The following is a 16,265-nucleotide window of genomic DNA, read 5'->3' as shown; positions in this document are numbered from 1 at the left end:
GGGCGGGGCCCCGAGGCGGCGGGGGCGGGGCCCCGAGGCGGCGGGGGCGGGGCCCCGAGGCACGCCGCTGCCCGGCGGGTGCTCCAGCCCCCCGTCCGGTCCAGCAGTCTCAGGTTCCTGAGATGCCGTGTTGGAATTAAATACGTAAATATATTCCGAGTATGTCAACAGAAATTACTGCAGGTCAGGTGCCAGCTGGTGTAAATCAGCAYCTCTCTTCTGGGACCAGTGGAGGGATACGGATTTACTTCAGCTAAGGATCTGGACTTAAATATTCATATGTGATTTACAATTTAGGAATAATTTACAAACTGYAATATGCAGGAGAAGACTTCCTTATAGACAGAACCGTATTTTTCTTTAAGATACACATAAGGAGGGAAAATGTTTAGTATACATAAATATTCCTTGGTTTTCCTCTTTGTTTTCCTCTTTGCACCCTCCCTCCCTTTTTTCTTAAAAATTTGARCGCTAATAAGCTGGAAGCAAGACTGAAGCCTTCTTTCCTGTCAGTTTTGTGTTGCATGCAGATTCATGGGGCAGCAACCACTGAGAGTAACAGCACTTACCTGCAAGATAAAATAAAATGCAAGCAGTTGGTGGGAGAACTGTAATAAGAATAAAGAAAAAAAAACAACTTATTTTGCAAAGATTATTGATGTGCTGAGGGAGCTGGTATGACAACACAATTTTGTTGTTGAGCCCCCACATAAAGAAAAGACCTCCTGGGATTCCTGCAGCTGTTTCAAGGTCTACTACTGTTTCTGAGCAGTTTGCTATTTTCTGAAGGTTGTCATCATCAGTTCCTTCAAATGTGCAAAACACTTAAGTACAGTACCTGGGTCTTAGCTCGGTCACGAGAAACTAGAACCTGTCTGTTACCCACTAAGGTTCTGGTTTATAGTTTGGGAATCAATATGTACGTACCTCCTCATCCTGCTCGCTCTGACCTTCTGACACACGCACACCAACCAGGCGTCCAAAACGAATCAGAAATCTGTTGGAACGGGGTTGAGAGYGCTGGATCCTGCAGTGTTTTGTAGAATTATTCATAGCATTTCAAAGTATTGCTTAGCTCTGTGTWGAGCCCATACTGTGAATTCCTACAATTTGTGCAGTGCTCTGTAGCTGACAAYAGTACAGACACGGTTAGTTTCTTTTTTTACAACGTGTATAAATCTAACTGAATAAGAACATTATTCAGAACTGCAAACATCACAKGCAGGAAGATGTAAAACCTGGGGAATTAAATGTAATATTTGGAAGTAATATAACATTGTTTACATCCATTCTGATAATGTAGTAGGTAACAGGTAGATTTTGGACTTAAGCCTGCCTTCCTCTGGCTCTGGAAATGCCCACTGATTTCCATGAACATTTCAATGTAAAGGACATGGAAGCTCAAGGCCCTGAAAGGGAACTGATTATACTTCTCTCATTTATTATTAAAGGACCCAGCCCTCAACTGGATTCTTTCTTATGCAAAACTTGCACAGAGCTAAAGATTGAAGCTCTGCCCATGTGTCTGCTTATTTTTCAATTTAAATATTTAGATAGTATCAAAAAGATYAGATATAAAAAGATAAATATTCAAAAGCAGCATTAAGCTTCTTCAAATTTTACATGGATCCTTCGTGTTTGCAAAATCCATGTTTATATGCACAAGTGAGTATTTAAGAAGGTTCCTTTTTACCAATAGACTTGCTCCTTCAAATGTGGGACTTTTAAGTACAACAGAAATGGAACTAAGTAGTGGTCTTAAAAGTCTGACCTAGTCCTTTCCTAATATAGATTACCACATTGGACTTTCTACAATTGCTAGTGGTTACAGACACTCCAGGTCAGAGAAGRAAAGTTCTGCTATACAGCTCCTTCTTCCCTACTGATGTAGCTGTATTAGAGGCAAAGGTTCCTCAAAAGTGTCTGTTCTAGCACATGTAATTTAATCAGTCCATATCTGAAAATCTGGTCCTTATTTCCACAGTGTTACACCATAAATCTTTTTCTTACYCGAGAAGCAACCACAGCTGAGGTTTCTCAGCTTGTTTCATCATGGCAGGTATCACCCAGGTCATGAGTATCTCAGAGGGCACATTCTTCTCTTCTTCCTTCCTTCTTTGATTAAATCTCTTCAGCTAGTGGTACTTGGGCTATCTCTAGCCTATTAAAGGTAAGCCAGTGGCCCATGTACAGTCATCATGGACAGAGGCTCTGTGAGCAGCTGGTTGCTCTCCTAWGTTTTCATCAGGTCCTCGTTTTCAGTTTTGGTAATGATGCAGTGAAGCAGTATGAATATTGCAATTCAAAACTGCTCCCTATGTGTGTGTCTCTTCCAGCACCATAAAATATATTGCTGTCTTCCTACAAATATTTTCTTCTTGCTCCCTTTTTCACTTATGGGGAGGGTAGGCAGGTTCACCTCCATCACATGAATAAGTGCTGGAAAGGCAGAAGAGGTCACAGCTGAACATGAAGCATTAAGAGTTTTGCTGGTGTAGGCCACCTGCCATTGGAACAACGGTAGTGGCTGCAAGAGGACTCCAAAACATTCCACCAAGTTCTCCAAAGTTTAAGTAACTAGGGTGATTACCTCCAATTTTGACACTGCTTTGCAGAGGTCCTCGCATTTCAGTGGCAGATGAGGTCTACCTAGAATTTAGGAAAATGAATAAATATTCAGAAGCCTTATTTTAAAATGCAAAAAAAAGAAAAAAAGAAAAAAAGAAAGAAAAAAGAAGAAAAAAAAAGAAAAAAGAAAAAAGAAAAAAACAAAAAAACAAAAGAACCCTTCAAGCCCATCCACACATCCTATTGATAGAGATCTTACAGATACATTTAATCACAAATATGCTTCCATTCACCTTTAGTTAAGCATCACCAAACATGGAAATTATATGTAGGCAAATTCAGGATGAAAAGCAGATGGAAATTCCTAGTGGAGTCTTGCTTGTTGCAACAACATCAGATGGACATATAGATCCCCTGACAGCCAACCCTCATGACAACAAATTGTTTAAAATCTCGCCCTGGGGGACAAGGAACAAAAACCATGGGCGCGTMCAGAGAACTCGCACACAATATCTGGGCCTCACCCCCTCACTAACAAATCGATCCTTTGTGACAGCAGCAATACATTAGTGTTACGTGGCTCTTAATAACGAGTCTTGCGTTATTGTACATAGCTGCCTTAACAGAGCAATTAATCATCATCTCCTGTATAACGCTCCTCACAGATACTCTATCCAGGGAGCAGTATTCCCTCTAGGTAAGTTCTGTTTTACATGCAGCCTTCAGAAACAAAATTCAGTGCGTGATTATGTACTAGAGACAAAAAGCGCACAAATCCAGGTTGTCAGAGAAACCTGTTTTTAAAACAAAGCCACAGATAATTCTGTCCTCGCTCAGGCAATACCCAACTAAAATAAGATTCAGCTACAAGACGGTAACTGCGTCAGTGCATCAGAAGCAGAACAGACAGAAAGCTGAGCAGTTCAGGGAGAGAGACTGCTTCTTCGGGCTCAACGCTCTTCCACAGACTCTAGCTCAGAATCCCTCCATTTCTGTCTAACTAACACAATATGTAAGACATCCATTTGACTTGACAGGGATTTTGAGAGAGCAGTAACTTTGGTATCAGGCCCAGTAATAAGAAAGTACAAGTTCAGCAATTCAAAACAATATGGATACAGAGAAATGAGAGAGAGAAAACATGTACTGTATCAATGATTCCATTTCCCTGTCCCTACAAAGAGTGGTGGCTTAATAGAGGATAAAAGCAAATATTAGACTGATCCTATTCTTGATCTTAGCCAAAACATTGCTGTATCTGGTGCCAAGAAATTGAATTTAGATTCATAGAATTCCTAGAAATTAGATAGAAAACACTTAAAAGGATATATAGCCCATCTCCAGGAGACTTGTACTTTTTCCTGCCAACAAGAACTTCARGAAGAAATATGAATTTATTTAACCCAATAGTTCAAGTCAGTCCCTTACTAAGTATTAAACTGTAGAAGTAATGTAAACGTGCATATAACATTGCAGTATGCTGTCAATATGAACCACGAAAGCTTAGGATTTTCTTCCAAGAACTTTTTAGTTCCAGAACCTCAACTGGGAGACCTGATGCATAAGACAAAGCAAGAGGGGAATTCAGATAGCAGCTATTTCAGAGTATCTCTATACCCTAGGTCACCAACTACTAACAGCAAAACAAAACCTATCTAGATTTCAGTGACTCCTCACACTCAGCATTCAGACAGGACTAATCCACTAAGAATTCCCAAATTCAAGACAGTTTAAAAAAAAAAATCCAAACAACGCTGACCATTGAATGGTTCTGGGCACCTCCGGATGGGAACTGACTTTTTTAGTCTTATACAGCACTGAGCACACTGGTGAAAATGAAGAAATGAAGAATTTAACACAAGCTTAATATAGRTCTTTGGATGTATTAAGAGCACAGAGGAAAGCATCATTTCACTGAACGTGAGAGCTCCTATATTCTTTGGGGGAGAGGCTGTTCAGTACATAGCATCAATTAATATAGTAGGGAAAATTACTATAAGGAATATACCAAATTAAACAACTAGATATAATATACAGCAAGCTGAGAGATAAAAGTTAACTATAATTTTTATATATAAAAATATTTTATTTTCAATATACCTTCTTATCTGAGATTCTCATCTCCTGTATGTCTTTTTTCTTTTTTTAAGATACAAACTACCATTAATTTTGAAAAGGTTTGTATGAACTAGAGTATCAAACTCCATGCAAAAAAAATAGACCTTTGTTTTTTCGGCAAACCATCTCAAAATGTCATTTTAATTGTCAAAACTTGGCTTTTCAATTAGAACTATTGTTTCATTCTGTTGGAAGACCAAAGAAGATAAAAATGCAGTACTGTGCAAAATAAAAGCCTGAAACTATTATTATATCTTAAGAACATAGCAAAGCCTGTGAAAAAAATATAAATTCACTGATTCCATTGCCTTGCCCTTTTGCCCCCAAAAGGGAACATCCTTTCTTTCAGAGATTTCATATTTTACTTCTTTCATGTCTTTGTTGTGAAGCTCTATTGATTTTGGCCACCTTCTCCATATGATGTTAACTAGCTTTTAGAATAATGTATAACAATTTAGGGCACTAAATGAAATATACCTCCAGCTGAAATTACAGGGGGATTTTCAATAGGAAGAACATAATTACCCAAGACACAAGTTGGCTTGTAAACTGGAGCTTACGAACCCATCTTTTTTTTCTCTTTTTTTTTTTTTTTTTGGGGGGGGGGGGACAGGGGCTGGAGAGGAGGCCATCTGACTTTTATGCCAGCCTAGAACTGCGTGCAGCTTTAAGCATACCACTGCCTCCTGTCTAAATTGATTGTTTTTTTCTTTTTGTACACTTGTGAGCAGTTTGCTTGTTAGACTACCAACAGCTTCCAAGGCAACTCGATATTTCCTTGCTTTTTTAATATGGACTGGTAAGCCTGAATTACTGGCATACATCAGAATGGAAGTGATACCTTGGAGTAGGACCACAGCCACAGCAACAATACCATGGAGTSTGTATGGCAAACATATCTCCATTTTACAGAGTGGGATCTAGTCAAGACAAAGTGAAATTTGTCTCTGTGTAGTCTAGCAAAAGGCCTAAGCATTCAGATTGCCAGAAGCAAGGAATAAATTTGGGGAAGATGGCACGTGTYTCCTGCTTTCCTTGGAGAAGTACAAATCCCAATTAGTGGGTGCTTGGAAAGAAAGAATGCAAGTTTTCCTTCCAGTGTCCACGTAGTCTCCTTAAATATCTAAACATAAAGGTTATTCTGTAATCATACTAAGGCAATATGGTTAAAATTATGAAGAAGCTGTTTGTTATTGCCCTTCCCCCTTCTTCCCTGACTCATTTGAGATTATGGACTCATCTTGGCAGAGTACATTAAAATAAAAGGGTTTATAACTTAGTAATCAGCCCTGTGAGCACTTTCTTTCTTGGATTCTGAATTTGCTGTGCAAGCAGATGTTTATAGAGAGCTGCAAGGAGGAGTTAATGTCCATAGTCACTCCAAAACCATTATGTAGTTGCATGTAAAAGTGAATTTGGAGAGCTCTAGAGAGCTTAAGTATATTACTCCTAGTAAAAATAGTCATTGAGGAGAGGACCTGAGGCCAGCAAATATATTTGCACTAAGAATATTCTTTTAATGGGTAACAACTCTGCCTGTGATGGCATAWGGAACATTCAAAGATTTATTCTAAAACTGGGGTCAAATATTTCCATAAGATCTTTTTTAAAGGTAATATACTGATTTAATTAAGGTAGGATCTAAAATCAACCTCTCTGAGTGAAAGTCTAACCACTCTAACTCATTTCTCGAGTTCTTCAAAATCTTGGTACTCACAATTCCTAAACCAACAGGATGGCACCCAGCTCCCTTTGACCAGTATTTCCCTCAGTTCGAGCACCCAGACCTGCTCTGTTAATACTTATGACAGTATAGTTGTAAAGAAAATTGGCATATTTTGGTCTACAGTGAATCGTTATCCAAATGCTTCTCTTGTGCTAGAACAGTTCCTAGGAGATTTAGAACTAGAATGCAAGCTGCTGTACACTGCTTAGGAATGTTCCTTGAACAGAGTCTCGTGCTCTTCTCATTTACCAGAAGAGTAGAATGAAGGAAAATAATACTAGTTAAAAGAGTTTCATTATTATAAAGCAGTGTAAGTGAATCATCCTTTTACACAGTCCTCCTCACCCTTGCAAATGAAAYGTGAGATTTTGCACAAGTTTTAATGCTCTCTGATATCCATACACATACAGAGATATTCAGGATTGTTTATATTAAGAGCAAATACTATTTTTACTCTGAAGTAGTGAACATATCCTTTTTGATATTCAGCAAGTGGTGCATTGTCACAACCAAAATAAAATTTACTCTCATGTCTGATTGGAATAAACCACTCCATTAATTTTGTAGTTTCATCTGTGAAAAACAGAACATTGATTCTTTTGTTGTCATTTTCCATAATTCTTTAAAAACGATCTGTGGAAAAAGGAGGAAAAAAAAAGCTCCAATAGAAACTTCTTCTGGGGATGGTATATGAAAGGTCATTCTTTAGAGATAATTAATTAGATTAAGAAGTTTGTCATGTTCTTTACATAAGTTGCGAGTCAGACTGTGTGTGTGTGTATATATATATATATATATATATATATATATATATATATATATATATATTTCTTCCAGTTGTGTACTTTATAAAAGCCACAACTTCCTCTGTTCCTGGGAACTCTGCAATGAAAGCATTCGTCTTCAAGAGCACCAAGCTTGGGTAGGCTGCATGAGAAATAATTTCAGTTCTTCTCTTAAACCTTTCAATGTGCCCAGAACCCAACAACGCACCAGCCTATTGCAACGAGCAGTCACTGCTCCTTCACGCCAGCACTGCAGCCCCCTGAGCGGGACAGCAACTCAGCAGCTTGCATCAGCCTCCAGAGGAGGTCAGCCAACATAAGGATAGTAGGATTAAGCTGTTGCTTATCTATAAAATTAGATTGTAGCTGTTGAAGAATGAAGTAAAAATGGAAAGTCCTAAGAATGTAGGATCAGAGGGTGCTTCTCCAAATGTGGTTTCTTCTTCTTTAGTCCTTCAGATGCCAACATTGAAACTCCCTTTGATGAAAAGAGGACAGAGCTCCAAATCCAGATTTTGCTTCAAAATATTACTATAGTCTTTCCTACACAAAACTGTGACTTAAAACTTTAACTCCTGTGCCTGTCAAGCAGAATCTAATTTTTCTTCTTACTTTTACACTTCCACTGGAATCATACGTTATTTTTTGGCTACCACCTTTTCCATGTTATCCAAGCCAACAAAGACATTACTCTTGATTAATGACTATTTAAAATTCAACTGCTTCTGCTGTGTTTTAATGTATAAACTGTAACTAGATGTTTTATATACACATATGAAGCATATTTTTTCTCATAGCCACAATGAAAAATTATTTTGTTGGAAATGTAGAGGAATTGAATGTGATCCAAATAAAGTATTTTTAAGTTGAACTCAGCCATATAAATTTTCAGTGTCAAAAGAGAATTTCTAAAGGAATCAAAGCTTGCTAGTTGCAGGTTATAAAGGAATCCATTTTCCAGTCTTACCTGCAGCTTTTGCTACTATTCATTCATCCATTTCCACTTACGTAATAAAAGTAAAATACGCATAATTATTTCTGTATCAGTCAAAAAAATGCTCAATATGATTTCATATGATACTAATAAAATGTAAATCATTACACCATGTTGATAATATTTGACTGGGAATGGAAAAAAATGGCATCAGTTTTCTGTCTCTCCACCCTATATAATTAAAAAAAAAAAAATCAATTTTTAGCCAAGCATTCATCAGAGTATGTATTGTTAACAGGTGTTGTGTATTTCATTTCTCTTGCAAACAATGTTGGAATGTAAAACTGTAATGCTGCTCCTAGGAACAAGTAGCATAATTAAAATTCTTTGTGAGTTTGATTTCCTGGGTATTTTCTTCCTTTAAAATAATGACATTGTAAACAAGAACCAATTTCTTAGATTTGAGCTATGGGTTGCACAGCTTATACTTCAGGTTCAAAATGGTGATTTAGACAATAATGCATAACAGCTGAATAGTTATTTATAATAGCTGAGCACCTGCAGCAAACTGTCAGCTGAAAAAGRAAATCTAAATGCTTTCAAATTCTCTTGTGTATTATAATAGGAGTACTAGTGGCCACTATAGATACAATAGTTAAGGATGCAATGCAACTTTTGTTTCTGATTGCTTGCCATTTTCTCAATTTTATTCCCTTTAGATTGAAAATGTTCATACTTAGTGTCAGTCCATATGCATTTAAATAAACTTCTGATACTATTTAGTTTTTTCTTAATTTCAAATGTGTGTCAATGACATTAAATATTGAATAGAAAATCAAGTTCTTTCTCATAAATCTAACTTTTCCATACTTCCTGGACTTTCAAACATGAGTAATGAAGTTTTTTTWAAAAAATTTGATTAGTGCTGCTGATCTCCCTGGAAAAATTGGATCTGAAATTTTAAAACAATGTTTTTCTCACTTCAGTATACAATAGATTTTCTGATGAGCCTTTCAGCAGCAGTTCACACTTAAAACTCTGAAATCATGCATATGCAGCGCATTTTTCACGTGGTTTCCCTCTTGATTCAAAGGGCATCAATCATTTGTATGTAGACGTGATCGTTCTGCAGTGATCTGAGACACATGAGAAATACCACAGCTTTCTGTACGGGAATCAGGGCATAGACGCAAGCTGTCACTGTGCTCAYGCAACCCCTGCCCGCAGCGCGGGCCCATGTGGAGCTGTACATTCCACCAGCCAACGCTCAGACTTCCACCAGAAGGAACGACTTGCACGTGCACATAGAGGAAATCATTCCTAACATGTGAACRCTCTAAACCTGTTAAATTTTCAAGACTAGACAGAGTTCTAGTTCCTCCTGTCTATTAAATATCTACAAAAAGTATCTGTTCACCTTCCAAGAGCTTTGAGGCATAAGATTTGTAATGGGCTTAGGGACCTAAGGTGACAGGCAAYGTGTGCGATGGAATACTTCTACCATCTATCTGAACAAGCAAACCAGTATTAACTTCTGGTACCTCTAAAAACACAGGCAGAATCATTTTACAGATTAAAGGAAAATTTGTTTAAAGTCCTAATTATTTTTAACACTGGGAGAAAAAAYACTAAACAAAGAAAGGAAAAAGAAATACCTGTCCTTTGATGGAGATAACTGTAAGGGAAGCTAGAAGCAATCCATGTGCTGAGGGCTGCGATGATGTCATTGTCAATTAGCATAAGTATTTTCTTTTATAACATCTATCTATACGATGTATGAGCTAATTTAGTGTACACCTACAAAGTCATCTTTGGAGTACTTCCACCAGAGCCAAGGGAGTTACTACAGGAATTTGCTTGGCCAGTTAGATGGTTCGTATATGATAGAAATACTTAAATCAGTCAGAAAAGAGTAACAGAAAGATTCTTCTTGCCATAAATCTTGGGTTTGCATTAATGTTATTTATTCACTTGAGATAGGGAGGGCGTTGTATAATGTATATATATTGTGTAATATGGGATACTGGCTCTGTAATGTAAACTATTAGTAATGGAAAGCAACTTACTTGCATCCCTCCCCTGGATCATTACAGAATTTTTTTCTCCTGGGTTTTGACATGTTATAAATCCTGATGAAGTCCACATTTGTTCTCTTTACCCTGTATTTCTATTTAGTCACTCTACTGAAAATGCATACAAACCAGCCATAGCACCTCTGAGCTTTATGTGATTTCAGCAGGGCTGTTTCCACTTCCAGGAACCAGCAAACACCCCTGCACATCTCAGCTTGCAAGTCTGCCTGGGGAAGGCTCAGATGCTCTACCAGGCACTCGTCACTCCACAGCCCGGGTWCCACCGTAAGACACAGGTTTTCAGTGGGCTGAAGCACAGCTTCGGAAGACCGAGGGGAGCTGTGGCTGCATCAGAGTGACCCACAGCCCCCCACCAACACAAGGTGTAAAGGCTCCTCCAGCATCCCCCTGCTCGCAATGACCTCTCCAGCAATTCCCAGCAGTGGTATGAACTTCTCAGGCGTACCGGCAGTGATGCATAATAAAGCGGCTTTCAGCTGTTCGGAGGCTAACTGATTCAGGGTCTGACGCGCAGCCTGCTCAGCCTCCCTTCCTTCGGTTGCACGAGTGCTTCTTGGTTTGCATGAGTACATTGCTTTGTGAACGAAACAGGAAACTGCTGCAAGCCGTACGTTCAGCCCCTTGCCAGCTAATGACATAGTCCAACTGTGGCCGCTTCTACCAGCTCATAGAGTTGAGGTCTTTTTAAATGTGTTGCCATGTGGTATATGTGTATATACAGACTTGCCTAGATTTATTTCATACGGCCACAATATTTATTTCACATACTCTCCATTTTGCCAATATAAAAAAGGAGAAACGACAGCAGCAGCAGGCTGCTATTCACTCTGGAACGATTTCAGGTTTGGTGAGAATACTTGGATTTATTATTAACCCTTTGCCTGTAATGCACGTAGAGCACCAAAAGATATGCTCATCTAGCTCCTGCCCTGACCAGCTGCTTCTCATCAGTAAATCTGGCTCTGCCTAGTAGAGCAGCATCTACATTGTTGCATCCAACTCCCTCCCTAAAAGAATGAATCTACCCTGAGGGAGCAGTTTGGCATTCAAGATGCCAGGATTATCTGCACATTTTTATTATTCTGACTGCCTCATAAGATAACAAAACCAAACAAAACAAATGGGGTTTCAAGGCACCTGTCCTATTCCACTTCCCCCTCCAGATCAGCAAATACAACCTGAAAGCACCACTGACAACTCTTCCACACCGTAATGCTTTCTCCATAGTTGAATAGCTTCTCTCATCAAACAAACAAACTCAGCAGAYGCAAGCGAGCACAATCTTGCTGTTGCAACTGTTACTTCAACTAAGGGTGTTGCCTATAATCACAAGGTCCACTGAGATCTCTGTCTGGTGTCTCATCTTCACGTACATATCCTATACCACCATTTCACTGAATATTCAAAGCTGAACCTACTGGTAGCTCAGATAATCAGGTGGGCAACATCTGTTTCTYTTTGCAGTACAGAAGGCTGGCCAAAATAAGTCCAATAAATACATAGGTTAGTAACAGAAGGCTGATCTTAAAAATGAAAATRAAGACTTTAATTTCCAGGTCTAAATTGTGTTACTCGCTCATTTTGTGGTTTTGGTCAAGACATTAATAATCGGAGTTTTAAAAGGGGATTTCAGCATTAAAATAGGCACCCAGGAAGATTTTCTAACAGCATTTCTAAAAACCTTGAAGTGTTTTTAAAAATCTCCAACAGCGTGAATCTGGACCTTCCATGCAAACCCAAATTCTCTTTTAGGATCTGTCTCTAATTCCTCTAAATTTTTCACTATATAAAAATCACATACATTTTTATACATACATACATATATATATATATATATATATCTTCTAAGCTCACAAGGATCTACTAAAAATTATTTCATTACTTATAAACCCTAAATGAAATCATAACGCTTTTTTCCAACAATAAGAATTGTTTTAGCACTGCATATATATATGTATGTGYGTGTGTATATACACACACCCTTACTCCCCCATATATATATATATGTGTGTGTATATACATATATATATATATGATTTAGGATTTATTGGATTTAATAATCTATACTTTGTGGGAAGCCTTCAAAAATTAAGATTTAGCTAACATTCATTTATCTAAGAAATCCTGATTAGTAGATTTTAACATAGGAAATGTAGAAAAGTAACGCAGTTTTATCATCTTCTTATGAACTTACTCTGGGGATTTGTTTTTACCTTCTCTGGGCGAGCACCTCCAGGGAATTTTAACACAGGAACTAGAAACTACTTACTTCTTTCTCCTCCATGCCTATAAGCCATTTCTATTCTTTGAAGACAATCAAATAGTTGGCAAGGCAATGACCTTTATTTTTAAATGGTACTTTGCTCTTTAAACAGTTCACTAATAGTTAAAAAATAAAAGTAGTAAGAAAACTTTCTGCATTCTTTTCACTTGAGATGAATTCTCAAACACTTCAACCACACATGAATACTGTATTGTCAAATGACAAATTTAGTGTCACGAATAACCAAGCTGTATTTCTCTCACTGCATTTAGCAAGTATTATAAAAGCTTCCCCATACACTACACTGAAGTTTGCATGTTGCAACACATTTTGTAATTAACCTCAGGGTGCCATCTGTGGTCCAGTTCTGCTCACACTTGTTCCAAGACAGGCACAGTAGAGCTGCCTTAGGGACACAAACGTCAGTGCCTCAAGCAATGACTGTTCCTGTCCTGCAGCAGCAGTGCTGCCTTGCTCTTCACTGCCAACACATGGAAACGTAGCAATCAGTGTTGGAGTATTTCTAGTTATTTGCACCACTCCTTTTTTCTGGAGCAAGTGATATGCCACAGCAAAGAAGCCAGCAGCCATGACCAGCTGCCAAGCCTTCCATTAGCATGTAGCAAACAGGGCTGTAATTTTTGGCTTTGGGCTACCGAAGACGATAAACCCACGCCCTTCGCTTCTTCCCCCTCATTTTGATGGGCAGAAAATGTCTTTCTTCTGCAACATCTTTTAGCAAATGTTTGATGAACGACGACTCCAGCACCTATCATCGYGGTGGTAGGTTCACATCAAAGCGGCAGAATCATATTGACTTGGTATCCCATGCCATTTGTTGGTATTCACTTCACCCTCAAGTCCCCTACCTTACACTACCATTTTGAGCTCGACAAGCTGCCCGGCAGACAACTGACACCAGATATTCACAAAGCCTTATTCATTTTTATATAGATTAAAGAAACATGAGCCCATAGATTATATTTGACTATTGGAGATAAATAGTTTGTCAACGGTAATCCATCACCTTTCAAACTATTTGGCAACAGGCAGAGAAACTCATAAAARATGCTATAATTATAAGGCTAGTAAGTTCTTTGTATTTATTTTAATATTATAAATTTTAAAGTGCTCTCTGGGAGCAAAAAGATGTTTGTATAGATAAAGCTGTTAGGAGTAATACATTCATGCCAACACGTGTAGCTGAACCACTAATTTTTTTTTTTATTGTTAATTTATTTGCTGGATTTGTTCCTGATACAGCTGTATTATCTCCTCATAGAGGTGGATGAGTGGGCAGAATGAGGTTGATTACAATTGATTTAGTAACCAAAGAATAATTTTTCCCATTGTTTGTTCAGCACATTACTAAACATGCGGCTTAATTACAGTTGCCTTTTGTTCTTTTCAGTCTAGTATTGCTTATTTTACTGAGACACTGTGATTTATGTAAAATATTAATTGAAATAGAAAATAGACTTACTATGAGAGCTAACATCCACAAAAGCACTACTTACCCGCATTTTGCACTAAGTGTATTGGACTTCACYGGGGAATCAGTGTTTACAGCTTAATTTGGATAGCAAGGCTCCCTCCTCCCCCAAAATAGCAGTAGTGCATATACCATCTCCTGGAGAATGGATCAGAAGAACTTTACTTTTTCTACCAGCTGCAAAAGGAAATCCTGAGTTCTTCAATCAAAGTCTTAAAAATGTGCTGAGGTAGCTATTTAAATTTCAGCGTGATTGCAATAATTGTATGCGACTGTCTCATTAAAAATAATTCAACTTTATATAGCTATAAATACGCTACTATGCTGTTGTAATGTGTTTCCAGGCCATTAAGTAGTATAATAAAGATTCATGGATTCTCTCAATAGGTTAGGTAAACAAAAAAAAAAAAAGTCAAGAAACTATTTATTGAGAAAGCAACTATATATTGAGAGATCTTGTTTTGTTTTCAAAGTCATCTTTATAATTAATCTCTTTGGTATGAATAATTCACTATATATAAATAGAAAATAATGTTCAGTCGTAGAACTTGTAACTCAATATATCCAGAAGGAATGTTTTTATATCTCATTTCCTATTCAGGATTTTAATTCAATCCATTGAATTTCACTGTCTTTTTCATAAACCAAATCTAATATACAATCAGCTTTATAACCAGGTAGTCAGGWCGCAGAATTAAATGATTTTTCACAGATGCACAAAATCCTTCCAAATATTTTTAGGAGAGAGTATGAGAATTTTTTAACCTTCACTACCCACTAATAAGATTCAGATATCCACTGTGAAACGATCCAAATATTTCCTGGTAAGAGCCTCTGCAGTCACAATATTAATGTTCTAAAAAACRCATAACTAATGCAGGTGTATCTACGCTGCAGTAGAGAGATAGCCGTAGAAACCAAGACTAGACAACGTGGGAGAAGCAAAGGTGAACCACAGCGGCAGACCCAGAAGTGGCATAAACAAGAGAATAGGCTACAAGTGTTCACATACCACCCCCCAGGCCACATCCAAGACTCTAGCAAGAATCAGAAACAYGGAACAAGTATAAAAGTTTAATTAAAGTTTGGAATATGAGGAGGCTGGGTCCATATGCACAGTGTCTGAGTAGCATCACTAGGCAACTAAAATCTGTGTACACTGCAGCGTGTACAGCAGTAAACACTGGAGTTGTTACCCCTGGATCCCTCTCTACCTGGCCTAGGCTCCACTGAGAAGATAGGTTTGAGCACAGAGAAGGAGAATATAGAAAGATCAGCAAATTTGCTATGGAAGACCAGCTTCTTAGACGCTGTTCTGGTGGCACAAAGTGGCATTAAAATGGGTGCAYGTTACATTTTTGTCTTAATCTAATCCTCCACGGATTTTCAAGGATATGAAAACGCCTGGAGGAAGAGCAGTTAGATTCAAAGCAGAAAAGGAACAGCGGGAAGGCAGGAGGGAGCAGCAGAGCTAAAGATTCAGCAAAGTTCTTAACATTATTAATAAACAAGAAGGACAAGATGATGTTGCAAAGTTGCGGGGGCAGCGACAGAGGAAGGGGAAGGGAGAACTGGGAAGAGAGGCAGGGAGCCATGGAAGGCATGATTACCCTCCTCGCCAAAGTTAGCTGCAACAGGAAATACCCACAGTAAGTGCATGGTACTATTAGACCCATGATTCAATTACAACCACTTGTGCAATGCTGTCTGGTTTACTTCTTTTTTCTTTTCGCTCCTCTCTCTCTCATGGAAACAAAACAGAAAACAGTATTTCAAATAATAAATGCTTTCAGTGGCAATTTCATGAGGCAACATGTGCCTGATCTCTGCACCAGTATTTGTAAATGGGTACAGCACGCATTGCAAACCAAGGCAGCAGTCTGACAGCAGCAGCAAAATGACTGTATCCATGCTGCTTTTTCCACAGAAACTGGAATTCAYGAAAACCAGACTGGAGTGCCAAGGGAAGAAACTGGAACAGACGAAGTATGACATGGGGGGAAGGAGGGCTGCCAGTGCTGCTACCTACCTTGTACGTGTTCATACCAAATTCACCCCCACTCTGYCCCTACAGACTCCTAAACTGTTCCCTTCCATGTCCAGCCAATAACAAAATGACATTTTACCCACGCTCTTGAGAAATGTTGAAGCCTGCACCGGAGATAATCAGTGCCTTCTCTATGAAGGGCTGAGTGCAGCTAGAGTGTTAACTCAGTGTTGTGCCCTGGAAAGGGAGTTGCTATGCTACTCCAAACAGAGCCCATGCACAGGGGGACAAGGCTCGAG

This window comes from Rhea americana, unplaced genomic scaffold (assembly GCF_003343005.1).
Source record: "Rhea americana isolate MKP2758 unplaced genomic scaffold, rheAme1 scaffold_296, whole genome shotgun sequence".
NCBI lineage: Eukaryota > Metazoa > Chordata > Aves > Rheiformes > Rheidae > Rhea > Rhea americana.
This window is presented reverse-complemented; position numbering follows the sequence as displayed.